Source organism: Schistocerca americana, chromosome 2, assembly GCF_021461395.2.
Source record: "Schistocerca americana isolate TAMUIC-IGC-003095 chromosome 2, iqSchAmer2.1, whole genome shotgun sequence".
In the NCBI taxonomy this organism is placed as follows: domain Eukaryota; kingdom Metazoa; phylum Arthropoda; class Insecta; order Orthoptera; family Acrididae; genus Schistocerca; species Schistocerca americana.
In genome coordinates, this window is record NC_060120.1 from 638640866 (window position 1) to 638656841 (window position 15976).

Genomic DNA, 15976 nt, shown 5'->3' on the forward strand with positions numbered 1-15976 from the left:
TATTTGTAAAAATAAACAATTATGAAACAAGTACATAAAAAACTGCAACTGATTGTGGTCCGATTCACAATGATGTGTTTAGTTTGACAAATACCAATCTTTTGACTGACTTCGTATTTTGCTCTATTTTTTCCTGTCCTTTTCTAACCTCTGCACAAGTAACATATCCATTCTCCTTTATAATCTCCGCTACACACACCACTCTTACACATACCCTTGGTATCAAGCCTGTTTCCTATCTCCCCTTCTTTCAGTTTGACATTAACTCATTGATAAACAGCTGAAGCACAGCTTGAGTCATGACACTCCTTTAAAACAACTGCACCAAAGTATAGGTTGAGCCATAGCACAGTGAAACATAGAAGCCAGTTTTTGATCAGAAATGAAACAGGTTTCATATCAGAACAATATATGAATGTGTGAGGGTACAAAATTTTTACTGGATTAAATTTGGGACTTTTTACATAAGCATCACAGGTGCAACATTTTCTGTACCTTTGTCATCTATAAATGAGCAAGGGCATTTGTAATTAATAGTGGTTATGAGGTTTAAATACTGCACAAGAGAATCATTTTCATGTGTGTGATATTTTGTGTTAATTCAGTTATTTGTTTTGTATTGTATTATTTGTTTGTGGTACTCCTCAGGTGGCATGCATCAGGTGGAGTTCATCAGCAGATGCCCTTACATTCACAGCAAGTGTGGTTCAGGGCTACCAACACCTCACTGACAGCCTAAGGGGAAACTTGGAATAAAAAATGGAGAGACTTACCAATGAAGAGATGAGATAATACTGGATAACACCAATATTAAAAAATGTATAATTTGAATTTTGTAAATTAAGTCTCCACTCTAAACAGTTCCCTATAGTTGAATCCATAAGAAATATCCATGGTTTGAACTAGCTGAAAGTTATTTCAAGAGTAGAGCTGGAGACTGACTATTAAGTAACATTTTTTGAAGAAACATACATAAAGAATTTTCATAGTTTTGCCACCCAGAATGCTCTCAATACCCACAGCTGCTTCCTGTCTTGCACTGCCTTCTATTTCATTTTCTGCAATTACTTTGAAAGAAAAGCTAGCAAATGAGTAGCAGGAAATAGTGCAATTGGGAGCTTGCACAGTAATGAGCTATATAAGTATACTTGCTAGATTTTCTAAAAATATAACATGCTTGTTGTGTTAGCAGAAAATTTTGGATGCTATAGAAAAGGAATTGAATACGCTTTCACCTCCAACACAGATACAGCAGACTCCTCAAAAGAAATGAACTAATGCAACCTACTCCTCTTTATTTTGTACTTTTTTCTGCCTACTTGATCTCTAACACATTTTTGTAGCATCAAATCCAAAACTGTATTTGTTTCATTCCATTCTTTAACTGCCATGCAGTACTATGAGCCAAATGTGCACTGTCATTGGCTAGTGACATATTTTTCACTAGTGACCATCTGTTCTCTGCACCCTCATCTGACATCGATAATTTTGTTCATTTTGGATTCTTTACTTGTTTGACCATACATTCCCAAGTTTGATTTTATTAGAATTTTTATTGCTCTTCACAATTTATATTCTGTTTCTACTTAAAATGAAACTGCATGGTAATGGCTTTTCTGAGTTCATCTTTCTCACTGTAAGTTACCTGAAACCACAGTATTTGGACCTGTTCCACATGCATTAGTATTCCAGTTAAGAGGTCTTCCTAACATTTTTGATTTTTCAGTATACAGATTAATCAGCAGTGATGGAAGAGATTAACTTTTCTTTATCCTGATTAAACAATAGTGTATGGTTTTTAGTTTCAGGTGTCATATTGTTTACAAAGGTTTTGTATTTGTTGACAATTGCATGTATGTACCTATTCTTAATCTCCATTGACACAATCGACCATCTCTTTTTCTGGAAGGCCTAAAACATCACAAATGGCTTCAGTTTCACCCTGAACATCAAGAAACTTCCCAGAATCTGCACAAGAGCAAGTAGAGAAGGCAGAAAAATGTGTCACCCCAGGCAATTTTACTCAACTAACTCTATTAAATATCTTTACACAATGATCAGCCTTTACTTGAAGAAGTTCAAAATTTAGTTCATGTAGGTAATCAGGCTGTCATATCTAAAGGAAGTAATCTTTAAAGCATTGAGCAAAATCTGTCAAATGCATTATTATGTTTTACTACAAGACAAACTGGTCTAAACCAGATGGTTCATGGAGACAGGTGTGTACATTACATTTGAAGAACAGAAAGATCACAAGCATTAAGATAAAATTTTCACTGTGCAGCAGAGTTTGAAACTTTCTGGCAGATTAAAACTAAGACCTACACTGGGATTTGAACCTGGAACTTTTGCCTTTCATGGGCCATGAGCAATCCAGTTAAAACTCACAAATCCAGCCTCACAGCTTTATTTCTCTAGGTACCTCTTCCCTAGCTCTCAAACTTCACACAAGTTCTCCTGTACACCTCGAGGGACTAGCTGTGGTGAAAATGGCTCAATCACAGCATGGAATGAATTTTCACTGTGTAGCTAAGTGAATAAGTTGATAAGAGCACTGTGTGTAGAAAGCAAGATTCTGAATTTGAGTTTCAGACCAGCACGCAGTTTTAATCATCCAGGGAAACTTCAAAACAGCACACACTTCACTGCACAGAGAAAGATTCATTCTGAAAATTTTGTTATCTCGTAAATATATAGTTTTCTCAACTGAGTTTTCCTTTTGATACAATAAACATATTTCATTACTTAACATAAGCTGGTTTAGAATGTTTTTTTTTTTTTTTTTTTCAAAGAGTTTTACCATTCTCCAAATGAAAACTGCTATAGGTCAGATTTGTTGGAATGTGGAAGGCAATTCACTGCTAGCTGACATATTATACTGACAATGACTCAAAAAACACTACTGTCTCAGATAGGAACAATGAAAAGTAGCAACTGGGAAGAAGCAATATTCTGAGGTAGACTTCTCATGGCATGATTTTTGCTAATTTAACATGCTCCTTGGGTCCAGCATTGTCTGATAGAGCTGCAGGAAGCCAAGGCACTAATGAATCTATTTCAGTAAATTAACTGTGATCTAAAGTGGACTTGGACATGAACGACAAAGTGATACCATTCCAGCTCGATACAGGAGCTGCAGTTTCACTGATCAATCAAGACACGTACAAACAGCTGGGCACACCTCCATTGCATGCCGCAAATGTTAAGTCAACTAGTTATTCAGGTCAAGATATCCCTGTGTTAGGACAGTGCAGCCTTCTTGCAACATACAAAGGACAAACAAAACTTGTGTCATTTTACGTCATTCGTTCTTCTTCTGCAGTGAACTTGTTTGGTTTCGATTTATTTCAGTTGTTTAACTTGTCTATAGTAGATCAGGTCCTATCAGTGAACCAGACTGTGCCTTCAGACAGTGTTTCTCGTCTATGTGAAGAATTTGCAGACATTTTTGCACCGGGCCTCGGTTGCACTAAGAACTATAAACCACATTTGGAACTGAAAGTAAACGCGCAACCGAAATTTTTCAGAGTGCGCAATGTTCCCCACGCATTGCGTGATGAGGTCGCAAAAACATTACACGATTTGGAATCACAAGGTGTAATTGAACGTGTGCAGGCTTCTCTCTGGGCATCACCCTTAGTAGTTTTGCCAAAATCTTTGGGAAAACTAAGACTTTATGTGGACTTCAAGGCAACAGTGAATCCACAACTAGTGATTGCAACTTTTCCTTTACCCCGCCCGAAAGATCTTTTTGACAAACTGTGCCCGGGTAAATATTTTTCGAAGTTGGACCTCGCAGATGCGTACTTGCAAATACCGGTGGACAAAAAATCCCAGCTCATTTTGGTGGTTAACATGCATTTTGGGTTGTATCAATTCAAACGACTGCCATTCGGGTGTGCATCTGCCCCTGCATTGTTTCAGCAATATCTACAAACTGTTTGTGCGTCGGTCCCTACTGCAGCAAATTATCTGGACGATATTGTGATCTCCAGATAGATGGAAGAAGAACATTTGGCCAATCTCAGAACATTATTTCAGGTCTTGCGACAAAATGGTCTTCGCTTGCGGAAGGACAAATGTGTGTTTTTTGCTCGTGATTTGCCATACCTGGGACATGTACTCAATGCCCAAGGCATACATCCCAGTCCAATGCACCTTCGTGCCATACAGGACTTGCCTTCGCCGCAGAATTTGAAGCAGCTGTGCTGTGCTGGGAAAAAATTACTATAACAGATATGTGCCACATGCCTCTTCCATTTCAACTCTGCTTCATCGCTTACGCCGTAAAGGTGTTGCGTTCGTCTGGATGACGGATTGCGAATGCGCCTTTCGCCACTTGAAATCGGCGTTGCTTTCCAATACTTGCCTTACACCATTCGATCCCCAGAAGCCCCTTTTGTTGATGGTGGATGCATCGGATTTTGGGATCGGTGCTGTGCTTGCGCACAAAGATGGATCGCACGATCGCCCTATTATTGCCTTTGTGTCCAAATTGGTCTCGTCAGCACAAAGTAATTATTCACAGATCAAGTAAGAAGCATTGGCTCTCGTATTTGGTGTTACAAAGTTTCACGATTTCTTGTATGGTCGTCACTTTACCATAATCACAGACCACAAACCGTTGACATCACTTTTTCATCCGACCAAGTCTGTACCTCCATGTACAGCGCAGAAATTCATTCGCTGGTCTATTTTCCTCTCACAGTACCACTATGATATCTTGTATCGGTCCACTGCTAAGCACAGAAATGCCAATGCGTTGTCCTGCTTGCCTGTTGCTGAGGATAGGGCAATCGATTCCTCCGAACTTGCTTGCATGTTCAATGATGCAGAATCCGATGACGTGGTCGAATCTTTTCCGATTGATTTTTGTTGTGTACCTACAGCCACAGCTGCCAACCCTGTCCTTGCTGCCGTTCTGCGTTTTGTTGCTGTGCAATGGCCCTTGTCAAAGTCATGGATAGGGGACCCATTGGTTCGCCGAATTTTTGCATGGCGGAAATTCTTTGCATGGCCAAAAGCCACTTCCCCTTGGCAATGCTTACACACCGATTTTGCTGGTCCATTCCAGAATGCTCGATGGTTGGTTGTGGTAGATTCATTCAGTAATTTTCTTTTTGTTGTCCAGGTGCCTTCCATGACGTCATCTGCCACTGTCCAAGTGTTATCTGCTATCTTTTGCATTGAAGGTCTTCCACAGACTATTGTTTCCAACATTGGCCCACAATTCATGTCCGCAGAATTTCAGTCATTCTGCAAGGCCAATGGTATTCAACAACTGACGTCTGCTCCGTTTTCGCCACAGTCAAACGGTGCTGCTGAACGATTGGTAAGGGCTTTCAAGTCACAGATGTTGAAGTTGAAAGAGTCGTATTCTCAGGAAAACACGTTATTGCTCTTTTTGTCCTCGTATCACTCTCAGCCCAGAGATGGTCGCTCACCGGCTGAGTTGCTCCATGGTTGCCCTAATCGAACCTTGATGTCCTTGCTACATCTGCCGCATCAGGTTCCTGTGCAGCGGCAGACACCTGCTTTTGTCCCAGGCGACGTTGTCTACTACCGCCACTACTGAGGTTCACAGCGTTGGCTCAAAGGGCGCATTCTTCGCTGCCTCGGACGCGCTATGTATCTGGTTTTGGGGGCCTCTGGTGAGGTGCGCTGGCATCTCAACCAGCTGCGCCTCTGTCATCGCACGGGATCTGCTCCTCACCGTCTGCTTTCAGCAACGGTGCCGTCCGGTCAGCGCCCTGGGGAACCATCTACTGGCTCGCTGCAACTGCCGGGTGCCTCCCTGGGTCACGCGCTGATCGCTTCCCGTGACCAGTTGTCCTCCGACATGGAACTATTGCCCGCTCCGAACCATATGTCATCTTCGCCTGTCGGGTGCCCCAGACACACGCACACATATCCATCCGAACATATACAGACACAAGCAGACATATATCATATATGTCTGCAGGTGTCTGTATATGTGTGGATGGATATGTGTGTGTGTGCGAGTGTATACCTGTCCTTTTTTCCCCCTAAGGTAAGTCTTTCCGCTCTCGGGATTGGAATGACTCCTTACCCTCTCCCTTAAAACACACATCCTTTCGTCTTTCCCTCTCCTTCCCTCGTTCCTGATGAAGCAACCGTGTGTTGCAAAAGCTTGAATTTTGTGTGTGTGTTTGTGTTTGTTTGTGTGTCTATCAACATACCAACGCTTTCGTTTGGTATATATATAAAAGGACGGGTATACACTCGCACACACACACATATCCATCCACACATATACAGACACAAGCAGACATATTTAAAGACAATTGTCTTTAAATATGTCTGCTTGTGTCTGTATATGTGTGGATGGATATGTGTGTGTGTGTGTGTGAGTGTATACCCGTCCTTTTTTCCCCCTAAGGTAAATCCTTCCGCTCCCGGGATCGGAATGACTCCTTACCCTCTCCCTTAAAACCCACATCCTTTCGTCTTTCCCTCTCCTTCCCTCTTTCTTGATGAGGCAACAGTTTGTTGCGAAAGCTTGAATTTTGTGTGCATGTTTGTGTTTGTTTGTGTGTCTATCGACCTGCCAGTACTTTCGTTTGGTAAGTCACATCATCTTTGTTTTTAGATATATATTTTTCCCACGTGGAATGTTTCCCTGACGAAAGGATGTGGGTTTTAAGGGAGAGGGTAAGGAGTCATTCCAATTCCGGGAGCGGAAAGACTTACCTTGGGGGGGAAAAAAAGGCAGGTATATACATTCCACATAGGAAAAATATATCTAAAAACAAAGATGATGTGACTTACCAAATGAAAGTGCTGGCAGGTCGACAGACACACAAACAAACACACACAAACATCCCTATGAAATCCCCAAACCACCTTCCCTACCCTCTGGCTCCTACCCTTGTAACCGGCCCCGGTGTAAAACCTGTCCCATGCACCCTCCCACCACCACCTACTCCAGTCCTGTAACCCGGAAGGTGTACACGATCAAAGGCAGAGCCATATGTGAAAGCACCCACGTGATCTACCAACTGACCTGCCTACACTGTGATGCATTCTATGTGGGAATGACCAGCAACAAACTGTCCATTCGCATGAATGGACACAGGCAGACAGTGTTTGTTGGTAATGAGGATCACCCTGTGGCTAAACATGCCTTGGTGCACGGCCAGCACATCTTGGCACAGTGTTACACCGTCTGGGTTATCTGGATACTTCCCACTAACACCAACCTATCCGAACTCCGGAGATGGGAACTTGCTCTTCAATATATCCTCTCTTCCCATTATCCACCAGGCCTCAATCTCCGCTAATTTCAAGTTGCCGCCACTCGTACCTCACCTGTCATTCAACAACATCTTTGCCTCTGCACTTCTGCCTCGACTGACATCTCTGCCCAAACTCTTTGTCTTTAAATACGTCTGCTTGTGCCTGTATATGTGTGGATGGATATGTGTGTGTGTGTGTGTGTGTGCGAGTGTATACCTGTCCTTTTTTCCTTTTTTCCCCCCTAAGGTAAGTCTTTCCGCTCCCGGGATTGGAATGACTCCTTACCCTCTCCCTTAAAACCCACATCCTTTCGTCTTTCCCTCTCCTTCCCTCTTTCCTGATGAGGCAACAGTTTGTTGCGAAAGCTTGAATTTTGTGTGTATGTTTGTGTTTGTTTGTGTGTCTGTCAACCTGCCAGCACTTTCTTTGTTTTCAGATATATTTTTCCTACGTGGAATGTTTCCCTTTATTATAACCATATCATTAATTTGAACCCAACAATTACGTTTGTTATTGTAGCTGTTGCATTTCGAAATCTTTCCTGTCGTCTTAAATTTTCTCTTTCTGTTTTTACCAGTAGTCTTACTTCGTATTCACCTTCCCCTTTTTACCGTAATACAATTTTATCCCGCCTATATATACTCAATAATACGTAACCCACTTCCAAACCATAACCAAAAAAATTTTATTTTCCGCCTTCAACACTACCGCTGCTATAAAATCCACCGTTTCTAGTTCAATAACAGCTGCTTTCACGTATTAAACAACCATTTAGGCTAGTTCTGATAACTTTCACTTTATTTCCACTTCCGTTTTTCGCACATCACTGATCATTTTTAGCCGCTCCCCACAGGTTTCAACGGCATTATTTCTTCGTCAGACAATTTTTAGCCCCATTTTCGTAATCTTTCACCACAACACCACTCCTTTTAATACATTTACACGTTTTTTTGAAATTTTCCCGAATTTCTCCGTCCTTTAACGTGTTTTAGCGGCAACACAACCACCTAACCTTCATGCACATCGCTGTCTACCAACCCAAGTTCACCACAGGATCAACTTAACCAACACTTTTTCGCCTTTTTTCATACCAGATCTCCAGTTACTTTCTAGTTCACCCTTATCTCTCCCCATATATTTTTATCTTTCATTTTCATTTCAACCTCATGTTACACTTTCCACCTTCTAATACCATGTCACCCTCACAACACCCCCACAACGACCCCATTAAGTTTTATTTACATTCCCTCCACAAACATGCCTTCACCCTAGCCATATTACGCTCGCATATTTTATTTTCTCAGGCTTGTCTGACATTTGGCATAACCCCCAAAGGCCTCACACTTAAAGTTCCCATCTCTGGCTGCAACCCTTCTTTCCATCAGTCCCTATACCAGTTCCAAACTGAACAATCCATTGCTCTCACCCACCTAATCCTTCACCTACACATCAACTCAGCCGATGAACACACCCGTCAACTCCTATCCTTAATAAAAGTCCTCAATCTTTCCTCTCCCACATCCACACTGGCTATTCAGAGCATTCTCCTACAGGCCAACCGCAAATTAGAACAGCATGTCACCCTTCACCTCAAAAAACTATCCAATCTCCTGGTTTCCCACCTCCGGAAAGGCAACTCACTCACCCTTCACAACCTTTCCAGCAAACCTCAACCACCTCTCATTGCACACAAACCCAGTCTCTCCCATCTACTCAGTCTCCCACTTCCAGCTCCACTCCCTCCAAAACCTCAAAATTCCAATCAACACAATCTGGCACCACAACACCCTAATTCAGTAGTTAACCTTTCCTCCAAACCTCTCTCCCAATCCGAAACCTCTGTCCTATCCAAAGGCCTCACCTTCAGCCCCACTCCCAGATTCAACCAAACAGCCCTCGTCAAAGATTACTGTCCTACACTCATACTCTCTGCTGGAAGTATCACTTTGCCACGAAGAAAAATGATCCTAATCCTACCCCTAATGATCCAACTCCCCAAGACACTATCCAAATTGAACCCTGCCTGGAACAGTTCCGTCCTCCGTTACAGTGGGACCCACCTCCTCTTCCTCAAAATCACCCTCTCCAAACCTTCCAGGAATTTCTGACTTCCAGCCTTGCCTCTCAATCCTTCTTAAAAAACCTTAATCCTACTCCCAACATCACCATTGCTGAAGCCCAGGCTATCCGTGATCTGAAGGCTGACCGGTCCATCGTCATTCTTCCGGCGGACAAGGGTTCCAAGACCGTGGTACTTGATCGTCGGGAGTATGTGGCTGAGGGACTGCGTCAGCTTTCAGACAACACCACATACAAAGTTTGCCAAGGGAATCCCATTCCTGATGTCCAGGCGGAGCTTCAAGGAATCCTCAGAACCTTAGGCCCCCTACAAAACCTTTCACCTGACTCCATCAACCTCCTGACCCCACCGACACCCCGCACCCCTACCTTCTACCTTCTTCCTAAAACTCACAAACCCAATCATCCCGGCCGCCCCATTGTAGCTGGTTACCAAGCCCCCACAGAACATATCTCTGCCTACGTAGATCAACACCTTCAACCCATTACGTGCAGTCTCCCATCCTTCATCAAAGACACCAACCACTTTCTCGAACGCCTGGAATTCTTACCCAATCCGTTACCCCCAGAAACCATCCTTGTAACCATTGATGCCACTTCCTTATACACAAATATCCCGCACGTCCAGGGCCTCGCTACGATGGAGCACTTCCTTTCACGCCGATCACCTGCCACCCTACCTAAAACCTCTTTCCTCATTACCTTAGCCAGCTTCATCCTGACCCACAGCTTCTTCACTTTTGAAGGCCAGACATACCAACAATTAAAGGGAACAGCCATGGGTTCCAGGATGGCCCCTTCGTACGCCAACCTATTCATGGGTCACTTAGAGGAAGCCTTCTTGGTTACCCAGGCCTGCCAACCCAAAGTTTGGTACAGATTTATTGATGACATCTTCATGATCTGGACTCACAGTGAAGAAGAACTCCAGAATTTCCTCTCCAACCTCAACTCCTTTGGTTCCATCAGATTCACCTGGTCCTACTCCAAATCCCATGCCACTTTCCTTGATGTTGACCTCCACCTGTCCAATGGCCAACTTCACACGTCCGTCCACATCAAACCCACCAACAAGCAACAGTACCTCCATTACGACAGCTGCCACCCATTCCACATCAAACGGTCCCTTCCCTACAGCCTAGGTCTTCGTGGCAAATGAATCTGCTCCAGTCCGGAATCCCTGAAGCATTACACCAACAACCTGACAACAGCTTTCACATCCCGCAACTACCCTCTCGACCTGGTACAGAAGCAAATAACCAGAGCCACTTCCTCATCCTCTCAAACCCAGAACCTCCCACAGAAGAACCACAAAAGTGCCCCACTTGTGACAGGATACTTTCCGGGACTGGATCAGATTCTGAATGTGGCTCTCCAGCAGGGATACGACTTCCTCAAATCCTGCCCTGAAATGAGATCCATCCTTCATGAAATCCTCCCCACTCCACCAAGAGTGTCTTTCCACCGTCCACCGAACCTTTGTAACCTCTTAGTTCATCCCTATGAAATCCCCAAACCACCTTCCCTACCCTCTGGCTCCTACCCTTGTAACCGCTCCCGGTGTAAAACCTGTCCCATGCACCCTCCCACCACCACCTACTCCAGTCCTGTAACCCGGAAGGTGTACACGATCAAAGGCAGAGCCACGTGTGAAAGCACCCACGTGATCTACCAACTGACCTGCCTACACTGTGACGCATTCTATGTGGGAATGACCAGCAACAAACTGTCCATTCGCATGAATGGACACAGGCAGACAGTGTTTGTTGGTAATGAGGATCACCCTGTGGCTAAACATGCCTTGGTGCATGGCCAGCACATCTTGGCACAGTGTTACACCGTCTGGGTTATCTGGATACTTCCCACTAACACCAGCCTATCCGAACTCCGGAGATGGGAACTTGCTCTTCAATATATCCACTCTTCCCGTTATCCACCAGGCCTCAGTCTCCGCTAATTTCAAGTTGCCGCCACTCGTACCTCACCTGTCATTCAACAACATCTTTGCCTCTGCACTTCTGCCTCGACTGACATCTCTGCCCAAACTCTTTGTCTTTAAATACGTCTGCTTGTGTCTGTATATGTGTGGATGGATATGTGTGTGTGTGCGAGTGTATACCCGTCCTTTTTCCCCCCCTAAGATAAGTCTTTCTGCTCCCGGGATAGGAATGACTCCTTACCCTCTCCCTTAAAACCCACATCCTTTCGTCTTTCCCTCTCCTTCCCTCTTTCTTGATGAGGCAACAGTTTGTTGCGAAAGCTTGAATTTTGTGTGTATGTTTGTGTTTGTTTGTGTGTCTGTCGACCTGCCAGCACTTTCATTTGGTAAGTCACATCATCTTTGTTTTTTTAATATATATATACACTCCTGGAAATTGAAATAAGAACACCGTGAATTCATTGTCCCAGGAAGGGGAAACTTTATTGACACATTCCTGGGGTCAGATACATCACATGATCACACTGACAGAACCACAGGCACATAGACACAGGCAACAGAGCATGCACAATGCCGGCACTAGTACAGTGTATATCCACCTTTCGCAGCAATGCAGGCTGCTATTCTCCCATGGAGACGATCGTAGAGATGCTGGATGTAGTCCTGTGGAACGGCTTGCCATGCCATTTCCACCTGGCGCCTCAGTTGGACCAGCGTTCGTGCTGGACGTGCAGACCGCATGAGACGACGCTTCATCCAATCCAAAACATGCTCAATGGGGGACAGATCCGGAGATCTTGCTGGCCAGGGTAGTTGACTTACACCTTCTAGAGCACGTTGGGTGGCACGGGATACATGCGGACGTGCATTGTCCTGTTGGAACAGCAAGTTCCCTTGCCGGTCTAGGAATGGTAGAACGATGGGTTCGATGACGGTTTGGATGTACCGTGCACTATTCAGTGTCCTCTCGATGATCACCAGTGGCGTACAGCCAGTGTAGGAGATCGCTCCCCACACCATGATGCCGGGTGTTGGCCCTGTGTGCCTCGGTCGTAAGCAGTCCTGATTGTGGCGCTCACCTGCACGGCGCCAAACACGCATATGACCATCATTGGCACCAAGGCAGAAGCGACTCTCATCGCTGAAGATGACACGTCTCCATTCGTCCCTCCATTCACGCCTGTCGCGACACCACTGGAGGCGGGCTGCACGATGTTGGGGCGTGAGCGGAAGACGGCCTAATGGTGTGCGGGACCGTAGCCCAGCTTCATGGAGACGGTTGCGAATGGTCCTTGCCGATACCCCAGGAGCAACAGTGTCCCTAATTTGCTGGGAAGTGGCGGTGCGGTCCCCTACGGCACTGCGTAGGATCCTACGGTCTTGGCGTGCATCCGTGCGTCGCTGCGGTCCGGTCCCAGGTCGACGGGCACGTGCACCTTCCGCCGACCACTGGCGACAACATCGATGTACTGTGGAGACCTCACGCCCCACGTGTTGAGCAATTCGGCGGTACGTCCACCAGGCCTCCCGCATGCCCACTACACACCCTCGCTCAAAGTCCGTCAACTGCACATACGGTTCACGTCCACGCTGTCGTGGCATGCTACCAGTGTTAAAGACTGCGATGGAGCTCCGTATGCCACGGCAAACTGGCTGACACTGACGGCGGCGGTGCACAAATGCTGCGCAGCTAGCGCCATTCGACGGCCAACACCGCGGTTCCTGGTGTGTCCGCTGTGCCGTGCGTGTGATCATTGCTTGTACAGCCCTCTCACAGTGTCCGGAGCAAGTATGGTGGGTCTGACACACCGGTGTCAATGTGTTCTTTTTTCCATTTCCAGGAGAGTGTGCGTGTGTGTGTGTGTGTGTGTGTGTGTGTGTGTGTGTGTGTGTGTGTGTGTATATATATATATATATATATATATATATATATATATATATATATATATAGGGCACTCCAGTAGGTATATAAAACATACTGTTATCTTTTAATGTGACATTGTCTCAAATTTTCAAAGCAATTAATGAATAACTTCTGGAGATTTACAACTTTGAACAATTTTTATTTATATTGATGCACTGAGTAGAATAATCGGCTCATGATTGATACATAAAGATGCTTGCAGAAATGAGCTTGAGGTATTTTGGTTCATGCTGGGCAGTGTGGTAAGATCTTTTGATTGGTTTCAGCAGAGTTAAGATTGGTGATGTTCGGATGGCCACACTGCTGGAGGGCTTAAGACAACAATCATGAGATTAAGAATAATTTGTGGTTGTAAGCATGAACACCTGGTAATATTATGGAACTTCGAGTTTTTTATGTGGATTTCTGTTATTATTTCTTTTGCGACCACATAATTTTTATTCTATTTAACTCTTTTTAAGCAGCTGTGAACTTTAACATTTTGCTGCATTACTTCAAACTGTGTGATGAACTTGTTAGGTGCATTGCTACTTTTGGTCAATATGACCATTGTAATCTGGCCAGAGCAACTGGAGATAGTGATCATGTGTGTGAGAGATGTGTCTGCTAATGTGAATCTGTGTATGACTTCCTTTCTTTTCAGAATATGGCATTGGCCGGAAGCTCAGTGTGTAACAGTCTTTTTGTTGTGCTTGTCTGCAACCCAACATGTCATCTATCCTTTTCATAACAGTGTTGATATTCCAACCTGAACTTTCAATTGTTTAGTTAAAATATTGTTCAATTGATTTATTGTATTTATGCGAGGTCATCATACACGTATGTCTGTGTGATCATTTGTATTAAACATTTGGTTTGAATTCCAAACGACACAGTTTAAGCAACATCATTTTCCTACATGATCTTACTTAAATATTTCATCTTTTATCTCAATTATTTATTTATTACTTTTTTGATAGTTTGTCTGTACTAGTAAACTGTTTGAAGAAGCTTAACTGTTTCAGTTTTTGGTCTTAAATGCAGTAGTGCATGGTCACCCCCTAAGGGCTTCAGCAGACCATGCAAAAGTTTTAGACTATGCATTGCTCACCTTAGCTATAACATTTTGTCCTGTCATAATTGAGTTTTACTTGTTTAGGGACTGAGTAACAGATACGGAAAGTTAAGTTGCAATCACATGTGTCCCCTTATGGTTGAGGTCTTCTCTGACAGCTGTTAATTTCACAAGGCTAGAATCTGCTACAATACTTGAGGAGCATGACAGTGAACTTATGTTGATGCCTTGGCTGCTAAATAAATCTCATTTGAACACAATCGATCACATATGGGACTATCAAGCATCAGCTTGCATTCACAAATCGTCCTGTAATCTGTGGGAATTGCATGACCTGTGTGTAGCATGTGGTGCCACATACTCCTGGAAAAATAATAAGTATTTGAAAGTTCCTGGCAGATTAAAACTGCGTGCCAGAATGGGACTTGAACTTGGGACCTTTGCCTTTCACTGACAAGTGTTCAACCAACTGACCTATCCAGACATGACTCATGACCCACACTCTAAGCTTTAATTCCGCCCCAGTACCTCATTTCCTACCTTCCAAACTGCACAGAAGTTCTCCTGCATACCGTCCAGCACTAGTGCTTCTGGAAGAAAGGATACTGTGGAGACATGTCTTAGTCATTGCCTAGGGGATTGTAGAAGATGAGGTACTGATAAAATTAAAGCTGTGAGGATAGGTCATGGGTTGTGCTTGGATAGTTCAGTCGATGGAGCGCTTGCCTGCAAAAGGCAAAGGTCACTGGTTTGAACCCCAATCCAACACACTATTTTAATATGTCAGAAGGTTCCAAATCAGTGTACACTCCACCGCAGAGTGAAAATTCATTCTACCAAGGACTATTTGAATCCATACGATGCTGAATCACTGCTGTATTGTGTTCCAACAGTGGGCCAATGTGTTATGAAGCAGGTGGTGATAATGTAGCATATATCTCAGATCATATCAGCTCTGTTCAAAGAAATGTGAAATTCAATATGTAAATGGGAAAAAATTGATGATTTAAATTTTTAGACACCTTAGCTCACCACAAAACTATGTACTTGGAAATGCAGTTAACTGCAGTTCTGCTTGAACAGATTTGTATCTTCAAATAACCAGTTTTCATCATTCTTCTGGAAATGTCCTCAAGACAAGACCAATTAACAAGGTCATAAATCTAACACAACATTGCTGCTGTCATCAAATTTTGCAATGTGAATGCCGTGATATCCTCAGACACAATGCCAAATCAAATGGACCAAACACACTCTCCTGCATCATGTGCCCATGCATGCACAAAACCATGCTGGACACTAAAATTGTTTCCCTAAATGTCTCACTAAGCTATCGCAAAGCACCACAAACAATTTCAACTGGTTTGATTGTTATGATGTTTAGTACCTTTTCGTCTGAATGCTCCTTATTTTATTACTGATAAGGACTATCTGCAGGACAGTAGTGCATTCCATAAGAAGCAGTTTTAAGTTAATATCTATTTGGCACATCCAATATGTAAGGCTTAGCAGTGAAGAACAAATGTGGATGTTCTGGATCATGTGGCTGAATAGGGAAAATATAAACAAAAGTTTTTTTTTTTCAGGCATGAGAGATGTTTTTTCATTCTTTTGATTTAGAGGCTGGTTGGTTATTCACAGCTTGTACATAAAAATGTTAAAAATTGACAAGAGTTGTAATATACAAACTTAAAGTTAATGTGAAGCGTTAAGAAAATTTTAA

At 43.6% G+C, this 15976-nt stretch overlaps 1 protein-coding gene across 1 annotated transcript in view; it reads right to left on the reverse strand.

The window, feature by feature from the left end:
* Positions 1–15976, reverse strand: part of LOC124595367 (Down syndrome cell adhesion molecule-like protein Dscam2) — a 266443-nt gene that overhangs the window by 197561 nt on the left and 52906 nt on the right. The gene's annotated exons all lie outside the window — the stretch shown is intronic.